Consider the following 12161-nt stretch of genomic DNA (forward strand, 5'->3'; position numbering starts at 1 on the left):
CGTGGAAGAACAGGGCTTCTTTTGTCTCCACTGATGTTTTAGGGTTAAAAGCAAGGAAATTTAGCACTAATGTTAAATGAGAATAAATATTTATCTTGGGAAGCTGAATAACTTGTACTGCATTTTCAAATGGAGATTTCCTATGGCTTCATGATAAAGGCGCTTCCACCTCTTTGAAGTATTTAAGAGAAAGTTTCTGTACCTCTCCACTTTTCCCTCACTCTGAAGGTCTGGAGAAAGAATGCAAGCATGCATACCTGCCTCAGTCCCTTCCTTATTTTAACAACTTCCTGATTATAGACAACCTGCAGTCTCCTCTCAGCTCCTCCACCCACGTGCTAGGCACACGTGGCCCTGCCTTTCAAAAGCAGCTCCACAGGCCCACCTCTCTGCGTTCTTGCCATCAGGGCCCACTGGATATGAGGCAGCAATTCGGATATGTGTGTTTGCTTTGTACACACACAGTCTCCCTCTAAAACAGAAAGTTCAAAGTCTAAAGTGGGGTTATACTAAGAAGCCCAATCTTAGGCCACAGATCTAAGTCACATTCTCCAATCCAATGTAACTATCAGCATTTGATCGCCATCCGTCTTACCCTTTCTCTCTCTCCATTGGCATCAAATTCTAAGAAGGTTGGAAAAGTATAACGATCACTCCTAGTGCCCCAACGACGACACAGCCCAAAACAAAGTCCAAGTCAAACATGCCCATTTCATCAAAAAGAAAACCACAATCCAGACTGATTACAGCATGCGAATCTGCATGCTTAACTCTCAAAGTTGTGCTGACTTAACATCTCAATGTTCCTTACAAACATGGATCATCAATTAATTAATGGTTATTGATAGCTTATATTCACTCAGAAATCCAAATATAGCAAACCAGACATATCAGATCCACGTGAGCATTCTTCATATATGTCTAATTAAATATCCTTATAAACCTTTTCCCCACCTTGAACGTGCAGAATTCTTGTATTAAAAAACCAATTTTGCCGAGGTGGGCAGATTTGAGGCCAGAAGTTTGAGATCAGCCTGGCCAACGTGGTGAAACCCCACTCTACTAAAATTTTAAAATTAGCCAGGCGTGGTGGCACATGCCTGTAATCCCAGTTATTTGGGGGGCTGAGGCATGAGAATCACTCGAATCCGGGAGACGGCTGCAGTGAGTCAAGATCACGGCACTCCAGCATGGGCAACAGAGCAAGACTCTGCCTGAGAAAAACAAAACAAAACAAAAAACCATCTTTACAGGCCAGGCACGGTGGCTCACGCCTGTAATCCCAGCACTTTGGGAGGCTGAGGCGGGTGGATTACGAGGTCAGGAGATCGAGACCATCCTGCCTAACACAGTGAAACTCCGTCTCTATCAAAAATACAAAAAATTAGCCGGGCGTGGTGGAGGGCGCCTGTAGTCCCAGCTACTTGGGAGGCTGAGGCGGGAGAACGGCGTGAACCCGGGAGGTGGAGCTTACAGTGAGCCGAGATCCCGCCACTGCACTCCAGCCTGGGCGACAGAGCGAGACTCCATCTCAAAAAAAAAAAAAAAAACCATCTTTACTATTGACAATGAATATTTCAAATGCACACGAAAACAGGTTATCTCTAAGTGCATTATATATTGAAAAACAGGAGGAAAAATAGCCACAATGAGTTTCCTAACTCCTAATTATGGAAGATGGTTATTTTGGAAGACACTGAAGAACAAAGGCCATCCAACTCCAGTCCACCATGACTCTCAACAACCGTAGCTGCAACAGTTTCACTTAATTCCCAAGCTACCTCTAGTTGAAATGCTAATTATAACTAGAAGGTAGCTTTAAAAAATCTCTGCATTTTTTACTTAGTAAAATAAGTCCTTGTGAACTAAAATAGGCACATTAAAATATTAAATAGGTAAAAAATAATGCAAACTACTAAGTACAACCATAATGTTTTGTCTATAAAACGCTGGAGAACTAAATTCTTGAGTGAACTAAAATTAGGGAAGTGCACTTAGGGAAAACACACATACACACACACACTCTCACACACAGGCAAGATTATAACATTAGTGATGCATCTCCAAATCCAAACCATAACAATCCTACACTTAATTGCAAGAATTCTTCAAATGTGCATAAAGCTTAACACATTAAATGCATTTGGAGATAATAGAATGAGCTTTCTAATCCTCTACACTATGTGATGTGTCTTACTGCCTTTTTCATTTTTTACATGGCTTGATAAAGAAATCATAAACAGTTGCTTAAAGAATGTACTGTCAGCCTGAGCCTCAGCATTATTTTTTTAAGCTCAGAATAACAAATGCACTTGTTTTGGGGAAAAAAAAAAAAAAAGGAGTGGGGGGTGGACAAAAAAACTCCTACCTTTTAAATAGCACCATGGTAAGAGGCCAGCCTCTTTTTGAAAACAAAAGCTTAAAAAAAAAAAAAAGGTCCCAATGTGTTCTTATCAAAAAGCTGAAGCCAGGCATTATGAACAGAATATTTCATAAATATATACATATTACATTTATATATCAAAGAGTTCCATTTCAAAGAAGCAACTAAATGGACCTCAATGATACTATAGCCAGATTCCAATTTATGACAAATACTAACTTAATTCTCTTAAAGTCTCTCTCCAATATTTGTATGCTTTGGTTCCAATGGTCATGACACAATTCATATTTATTTTATGATTCTATCTCCTATTATAATCTCTCACCTAAGAGACCTTCACATTTCCATTACTCTTGACATTAAGGACTATATTATGAAGCCTCTGCATTTATTAAGTATTATTTTTCAAGTTACCAAATCAAGAACCTCAAAATTTTTCATATTTTAAAAATAAAAAGAACATAATCGTTCCTTAGTCACCCTTCATGAAATGAACTGAAATTATTCATCTGAATTATGATAATATAATAATTCTGTAGTAGATCATTATCTTTACTCTGAAATGAAGGTGACAAAAACCAAAGAAAAATATTTTGGACATTTCCATTATTCAATACTATCTCTTGATAGATTATACTCACTTATTACAGACAGCTAAATGTGCAGTATATTTTATGGTGATTCTAACTAATCTATCCTCAGGCTTTCATGCTAGAAAAATCATTTCATAAGCATTAATATGTTAATAAAAGTACATATTTCTTTCTAGTATACCCTCTTTTGATTAGAACACTACATGATATCTTTTCCAGATGTATTTTTCTGATAAGAAAGTAATTACGCAATCATAATATCAGCTTGAAGTGACAGGACTGGACATAATTAATATCTGCCCTTTATGGCTGCTGTCAGCTCTACTAAGATAGTGTGGACTTTTCTAGACTCCTTGGAATGGAATTTTATCCTTTATCTAATATTAATTAATTTGCATTTGAAATTATATGCAGACTCCCTCCTCATTCCAGTAAGCTGTACATTCTACCATTCTCTTGTCAAATTAAGGCAGCCTTAAGATATGCACCAATTATGTTTCCTACTAATATTAGTTTCCCACAATTACAGGTAAGTAGTTTACTGCACTCATTATACAGGTTTTTCAATTAGTACTCACAAAGTACTCAAAATCTAGTTAAAATTTAACACTTTTGTAGTCACTTTAGTGTTCTGCTCCTTCTTATAAAGCTAACAAATTATACCGAATTGGTTTGTGAAACCTACCCTTCTATAGCAGTTACAAAACATTTTTTAAAATTGTAAAATGACTATTGTAATGTATGTGGACGGTCCAGTAGTTTATATTTAAACATGCTGATTTTAAAAGTAAAGTCTCACGACTCATGAGAACTATTTTACTTTTTTTTTTACATCAACAGAATGACACAATCAGTTACAATTTTTTGCTTAGCATATTGCTGTTTTCCCTGCCATTTCTGCTACATGAGCAATTTAGCAATCACTGAATTTTACAGTAATCCCTCTAAGCAATTCCTATATTTCTTCAAATAGGCTCTTCCAATTTTTCTATAGCATAATTCTGACTTCAATTTCAAATATGGTACACTAACCTAATTCTAGTTTCTTGTTCCCTAAAGTATTTCTTTTATCCTAAGAACAAAAAGCTCATACTTCACAGTAAACTCAATTGTATCAAAGCTTTAAATTGATGATCTATATATGAACACTAAAAGGTCTCCAGATTAAAAAAAAAATTTCATACACGCAAACTCTTAAAATACAAATGCAGAACAAACTGTTTTATGGTTAATATGAAGCAGATTTAAGCTCCATTACTCTGACTAAAGTAAGTAAGGGTATTCAGCAGTTTACATACGGTACAGCTTAAACATCATGCTCCAGTTCATTTATAGGCTCTAGTTCATTTATAATCCAAGCATGCAAAAATCATGAAATGAAGATAGACCAAATGAAAAAGTAAATTACCCAGTAGTTTCTCAGTGTGGCTCCCTGTCTCTAACATTAATTTGCTTCTTCGCTAATAGGGAGAGAGACTGTTCATTTAATCATTTCTCATTCCAATGTCAGAACACACTAAATAAAACGGAGCCTTCAAAATTGCTGTTCAAATAAAACAATTCTGCCATCTGCAGGCTGGATGAAATAAAGCAGAATAAAGTAAAAGTAATTTAAAAATCAGCACTAGGCACATAGTAACACTTGGAATAAAGGCAGTTACATTATTTTTTATTTTAAATGAGCGTTTGTCATATAAGTCTTCTTTGTTCAAAGAGTTACTCTGGTGTGGTACTGGAGTAAAAATAGACTGAAAATATCAATGGACCACAATCGAAAATGAATGCACAACAGTTTGTATGAAAACAGCACTTACAGGTCTTGGCATGCTAACAAACATAAAAAAGATAACCCATAAGCAATATATAGGTTGAGTATGCCTTATCAGAAATGCTTGGGACTATAAGAGTTCTTAATTTCAGATTTTTTCCGATTTTGGAATATTTGCATTATTCTTACTGGTTGAGCATCCCTAATCTCAAAGTCCAAAATCCCAAATGCTCCAATGAACATTTCCTTTAAGCATCACCTCTGAGCATCAGGTCAGTGCTCAAAAAGCTTTGGATGTCAGATTTTCAGATTAGAGATGCTCAAACCTGTAGACGATATCATCCAATTTCTACCTGCCCCGCTTGTACACACACAAAGACTGAAATGAAATACTCTAAAATGGCAACAGTAGTCATCTCTAGCTAGTGACATTACTATAAGGGCTTTTTATTTCTTTTACTTCTGATAACCTACATTTTCATATATGTCTACAATAAATTTATCCAATCTTACTTCCTCTTTCAAACTTACCTAATACCAAGTTTAAAAATGTGCTGTTTGTTTCTGTTATTTTTAAACAGAACCCACAAGGAGAGAGAGAAAAGAAGGAATAATGGCACATAATTTTGGAAGCAGAAAAGTAAATAGATAAATAATAATCAGCTAAAGAGACCCTAGAAAGCCATATCCTAAGCCAGGGAGGATTTGGGTGGCTGCTGTTTGAAAAGTAGCTAGATACCTGGATCCCCTCTCTTAATCCAGTGGTAGGTAACAACTCATTCAACAGAACCTACCCTCATTCAACAGAAGACTGAAGCTTGTTTTCTCTGCAGAGGGCAAAAAGAAGAGCTTGAAGTTCAATGTACACAACTGGGGATATATAAAAACTGCAAAAATAAGTTAAGTGAGAAAGTATCTGATGTGGCTGACATTACAGAAAACTGTGTGGAGAAGTTATTACGTAGTGTTAGATAAATTAGAATTTATCACAGAGAAAAACTAATTAAAAATTTAAAAGGCAGCAATAATTGCAGCAAAAAGAAGGCTAACAATCGAAATATGGGACAATCCTCAATTGTGAATAATATTTGTTTAGTGTAAACAGTGAATATTTGACCAAGACGTACAAAACAATTTCACTGGGGAGGGAAAACAGAGGGTGGCACTGACCGTCAGTCATCCACAGATAACGTCTAAAATAGAAACAGGGAGATAGGCAAATGCCAGAAGGAAGTTAAAAGACAAAACCAGTTGCTTCTAAGGCAGACTGGGAAAGTTGGGTGAGATGGGGCAGAGATCCACTGTACTGTTACAAGCCTTTCAGTACTATTTAAAGTATAGGCATGTACTATTGTGCCACATGAAATATTTTATTATTTAGTTAAATATTTAATTTAAAAAAACTCAGGGAGAAGCAGAATACCATAGTGATTTAGAGAGCAGGTACTGGAATCAAACTGCCTAGGCTCAAATTTCAGATCCACCACCTACAAGTTATTTATTCAATCCACGTCTGTTTCCTCTTCTCTAAAATGGTGCCATAAATAGATTTTTGTAAAGAAATAAGGTAGGCTGGGAGCAGTGGCTCATGCCTGTAATCCCAGCACTTTGGGAGGCTGAGGCAGGTGGATCACATGAGGTCAGAAGTTCAAGACCAGCCTGGACAACATGGTGAAAGCCCATCTTTACTAAAAATACAAAAATTAGCCAGGCATGATGGCACTTGGAGGCCTGAAACTGGGAGGCAGAGGTTGCAGTGAGCCAGGATCACCCCATTGCACTCTAGCCTGGGCGACAGAGCAAGGTTCCTTCTCAAAAAAAAAGAAAAAAAAAAAAAAAAAAAAAAAGAAGGTAACACATGGGGCTTGGCAGAGAGTAAGTCCCGAAAATGTTAGCTATTTATTTTTGATGGGCAGCATAGAAATAATTAAGAGGGTATATGCTGGAGGCATTCAGATAGCTGGCTAGATGTATCACAATATCCTATAATATTGTTAAGATGTCACAATATTGTAGAATATCACAGTTCCTACTTGGAGTAATGAGAGATGCATTCACAGGTTCCTTTTACCTTCCCAGCCTAAACTTGAAGGTTCCCTTTTTACTCTCTCCTCTACCTAATTCAGCAGTGTTCTCACGACTAAAGTACACTAATTCTTAATCTCTATTCCAACTACATTTCATATTTGAAAACCAAGATCTCATTAAACTCAGTAGGCATTCAACAAATGCCTACTGAACACTTGTTATCCTAGCCCTAGACCAAACCAGATTCTTCACCTCAAAAGGATTACAATTTAGATGAGAAGATAAATACACAAGTACTAGACAGTAGTAGATAAAAGTGCCATTAGACAATCAGAGTTATGAGAGCTGAGATTCTACCTGATGAAGACTGGAAAACAAACAAAAAAAAAATCTGTACTAGTACTACTTAATATCTATTAGGATGGCTATTATCCAAAAAACAAAAGCTAGGAAATGATGAAAATGTTTATGGAAATAGGCTTTAGACTAGGTGGTACTTATGGACAAATTACAGGGAGATCTGAGTCCTCTGGACTCAGAATTATATACAAAATTTTGTTATGTATGTGCTTTCCTGAAGAAGTGGTATAGCTTTTATCAGTTTTCTAACAGATTTGTTCCCCTCCAAAAACCAGGGCTAATAGATTCCCAAGCAATCTCTCCTGAATTAGACATTTGCTGATCCTAATTTTTCCCTACGAATGTTTCATATAATAAAGTCCTTGATTTATACAGTAACGGAAAGGTATCAAACAGATCACTAGCTATAGTAAATGTACTGCCTACCAAAAAAATGAATCACCATATACCCCATCTTGTTTATAGAATCTGCTGATTCTATATTATTATACTTTTACTTAGTATCCAACAGCACATTAGAAAAGAGGTTAGCCAGAATTTTTAGATAGCATATGGTGTAGAATGCATTTCCTTTGAATGAAATAAACCAAACATTTTAGAGGAGATTTCAGCTTGCAATACTGGCCTTCTTGGTATTAAACTATAAAATTAAAATTCTACATAAATCTCACTTTACTTTGCTATCTTGGGAGAAGAGAAAAAAAAATTAGCATTCCATTTATAGCCTAGCAAAAGCACACACACACACACACACACACACACACACACACGATACTTTGGGAACTTACACATTTTGTTGTAAAAGGCAAATTAAGCTCAAGACAACAATAAGAAGGTATATTTAAGAGTACGTCACCTTAGAAATTTACAGGTAGGAGAAGTCAATATATACTCTCTCTTAAATAGTCATGCCACACTTATACATACTCAAGAATTTTGGTGTCCTTAATTGTACTAAAATGATAGGCTGTCACAGAAATGCTAGTCTACAATGCAGTTATTACTATGTCTGATTTCATTTTTTTTTAAAAAAAAGCAAAAATGTTCATATAGAATGTACACATGTGAACAAAACGTCAGCATGTTGACACTGTTCTGCTGAAATCTATAATCAAGCTATCACTTGATACTGAGGTAGACTATGGTTAAGGAAACAGGCATTGGTGTCAGATCTGGGTTGAAACTTGAACTATCTACCAGAGTATAGCATTAGCTGTGAGTATTAAATGGAGCTGATTCATGTAAAGTGCTCACAAGGGTGCACAGTATATAGTAAGCTCTCAATAAATGCTACTTATTACTCCCAAACCTACTCCCCAAATTTCTTTCTTGCTGGTAGAAGCTTAACTTTGTTCAGCTATATATTTTTCTTGTGCATACATACTCAGAGTTAGTGATTCCACACCCATCCCCTTGATTAGCCAAAGTTTATCCATTTTTCACACAGTGAAGTCAAGCCAGTAACTAACTTAAGAAAGGGCAAACGACCCAATTCTGGTCAATACAATATAAGAAAATTCTGCTGTGGTAACAGAAGATGTTTCTTTGTTCTGCAAAAAAGACATCCAAGAAGAAAGATCCTCTTTTCTTCCTCTGGACGTCATCAGGTGCACAGTTCCAAAGTGGTCATCCACTTATCCACTAACCTTGGGTAAAATGCTAAAACTTCTCTGAGTCTCTATTTCTTCTCCTATGAAACATGGCAAACCTTTGCAGGGTTTTTATGAGTTAGAAGTAATGCAAATATAGTGAGAGCTCAGTATGTGATGGCTACTTCTAATATGCTGCTTTCATATACAGAATAAAATGCTTTAAAACAAAGTAAACATATACAAAATATTTCCTGATCATCTAGATCTTCTTAGTCCCTCCTGTTGCTGCCTGTAGTAAGATCTCATTTACCCCTGCCCTATTTTCTTTGGATGGGCAAACATCTCAGCTGAGTAGTCTAGATCTGCTTTGCTTAGATGATACATTTTGCTTGGTCATTACCTAGCGCAGAAACAATTCAAATAAAGGACTACTGCACTACTGAACTATTTTAGTCACGTGGTCATAGCAACAGACATGCCAATCATCCATTCTCAACGTATACTACTTTCTTAAAGAAAATGTCCAAATCGTAGCCTTCGAAAGAATCAGCCTTGCATGCCCTATAGCACAACTGATCTACAGTGGGTCAGTCAGTTACTCTATTCAAGGAATTTGGAAGGAGATTACAGAAATGATGGTGGGCACTTAAATTAAACTGACAGAGCATCGTGCATAAAGGCCTGAATCACCAATGAGGCAAGGCAAGCTGACATTGAGAAAGAAAAGCCAGGAGTAAACAGATTGATAATCACAAGTCTGCACAGAAAAACAAAGTAAATAAGAGAAAGAAGACAAACAATAGGAGCTCTAGAAGAAATAGATGGAATAATTATGGTTTCCCCATAGCCCTGCAGCACTTTATAAGTGATGTTCTATCCTTTTAATAAATCCTACTTTTACTACAGCTTTCTACATGTTTGTTTCCACAGGTAAATGAGAACTCAAAGGACAGTATCAATCTGATCAGTTATCAGTGTATCAGCACTTAATAAGAACCAGGCCTAAAAGAGTATCTGTGTTTTGGCAGAAATACCATACCATTAACTCTATCAAGGAAGTTCCCTCTCTCCTTGTTATAGCACTGCTGTCAAAAACTCATATGCCTACAAAAAACAGGCAGGTGAGAAAAGAGGACTAGCATCTTAAGGCTTTTTTCTTTAGATTCTGACATTCTTTATTGTCATATTAAATGGATAAGCATTTTCCTCCTTTACATAAATACACAATATCTGCTTTCTCCCATTTTTCTTGGTCTTTTGTCTTCTGCTTTCCATAGAGATAAGGGTAGAAGAAAAAAATGACAACTAGAGATGATGCAAATACCAAGGGACATTCAGCCTTGCTAAGATGTACGGGGGATAGTGACAAAGTAGGAAGCAATTTCCTACCTAAAAAGAATAATTATTATTCAGTGTTAGATAATTGTCACCACATAGGGTTTAACTTTCAATTTTAAAGAGAAAACAAACATCTAGATTTGTCTGTAAAGTCTCCTGATTTCAAACTTTTGCCATAAGTTTCTCTGCTAAAACAATGTGGGTCAGTTCACTGGCTGCCAACTTGCAATCCTACTGTAGGCTCTAGTGTTCTTTTATAACGTCCTAGATTTCTAGCTTCCTTAGGTATGTTTATTTAACGTCTATAATATGCAAGGCCTATAATTACATACTAGGCAAATCGCCACCAAGATTGAACCTCATTTATTTTTCTATTCACAGGTTATTTTAAATTCAACATGTTATTCTTCAGAGACAACTTAAAACCAATATTATTAATTAACATCTTACCAATTATATGCCAAATCATACTACCTACTCTGAAAGGACCATAATTTAAACTGTTTGAAGTTAACTGTCTAGGGTAGGTTGAAAAACTGTTTACAGATGCTGTGTCAATTATATAACTAGCACTCTGGCCTCTGGGTCTTGGTTTCTGCTGCTCCTTCAGCCTGTAATGGCTGGCATCTCTTCCTCTAAGAAGCTGCCTTATATATTATTTCCTGATCATCTCAAACTTACCCCCTCTGAGCTTACTGCATACACTACTGAAATCATGCCTTTATTGTTTACATTCCCAAAGACACTATAAATACCTTAAGGATCAGCCCTATATAGAATTTTGGATTGCATGTCCAGAAACTAAGTATGATTAAATGTGCCATGTGGCAAATACTGAGAATCTGTTTGATTCAGCTGGCCACTACTTCCCAAGCAGGCTACCATGTGCCTGGCAGCTAACAGATGCCAATTTCTTCAGCCATTCTTCAATAATATAAGTGGTGAGAAAGATAGTCTCTGCATTCTTAATAAATCTATTGAGAGAATGATACAAATTAAAGATTTGTTAAGCAAATTAATATATGTATACAAATACATACATGCACTTCAGTTCATTAACATAGTTGTGTGTCTTTAGGAGACTCAATTTCTCTAAGTCTTGGTGTTTTTGTCCAACTAAATGCAGATGATGCCAACTTTACTAGGTTATGTGAGAAGTGAATGAGAAATTCTAGGAAGTGCTAAGACAATGGTGTATGTCATAGCTAATAAAAATGCTGCCAACACCTCTTAAGGAAACCAAAACTCCAAAGGTAGTTCCAACTGACAAATTTTTAAATCCTGGATATTTGTGTGAAAGAGGAAACAGTTCAATAAACGTACTTAATGTACACAGTTTACAGTAATCCAAACAGTTGCTTAGTTTTATGAAACTACAGTTTCTACCAAGCTCAGAGAAAAAATACCATCGTAAATTCACACTTTGTAAAACAAATAGTCCAAGGATTGCCACGTGTTTTCGGCATGGCAAAACAAAAATCTGTATGTAGGTGAAAGTCAGAAGCGGATAAATTTTGGCTCGGTATTAGAAAAAAAGTCCAAAGTTTCTAAATACTTAGTATTTCCAAATACTTTCCACAGCTTCACATGCAGAATGTCATGCCTCAAAAGGTTCACGTCCTAATACCCAGAACCTATGAATATGCTGTTACATGGCAAGAGGGAATTAAGGTTAAAGATGGAATTAAGGTTTCTACTCAACCTTGAGATGGGGAAAATATTCTAGATCATCCAGATGAGCCCAATGTAATCACGAGGGTCCTTGTAAGTGGCAGAAGGCAGGGGGGAGTATTAAAAGTGATGTAATGTGATAAAGACTGAACCAGCCATTGCTGACTTCGAAGCCCATGAGTCAAAGAATCTTAGAAACCTCTAGAATCTGTAAAACGTAAGGGAATGGGGTCTCGAGCCTCCAGAAAAGAATGCAGCTCCTACCAATAGCTTGATTTTAGCCTAGAAGATCCATTTTGGACTTCAGACCTCCAGAACTATGAGATGTGAATTTGTGTTGTTTTAAGCCACTAATTGGTGGTAATTTGTTGCAGCAGCACTAGAAACCTAATTTGGCTTTCCGTGAGATGCAGTGCCTTCTTCCTGAC

The 12161-nt window shown here is 36.4% G+C and overlaps 1 protein-coding gene across 3 annotated transcripts in view; it reads right to left on the reverse strand.

The window, feature by feature from the left end:
* The window catches only part of PDHX (pyruvate dehydrogenase complex, component X), a 74191-nt gene that overhangs the window by 59462 nt on the left and 2568 nt on the right, over positions 1-12161 (reverse strand). The window lies entirely within an intron of this gene.

This window comes from Mandrillus leucophaeus, unplaced genomic scaffold (assembly GCF_000951045.1).
Source record: "Mandrillus leucophaeus isolate KB7577 unplaced genomic scaffold, Mleu.le_1.0 Scaffold73, whole genome shotgun sequence".
Taxonomy (NCBI): Eukaryota; Metazoa; Chordata; class Mammalia; order Primates; family Cercopithecidae; genus Mandrillus; species Mandrillus leucophaeus.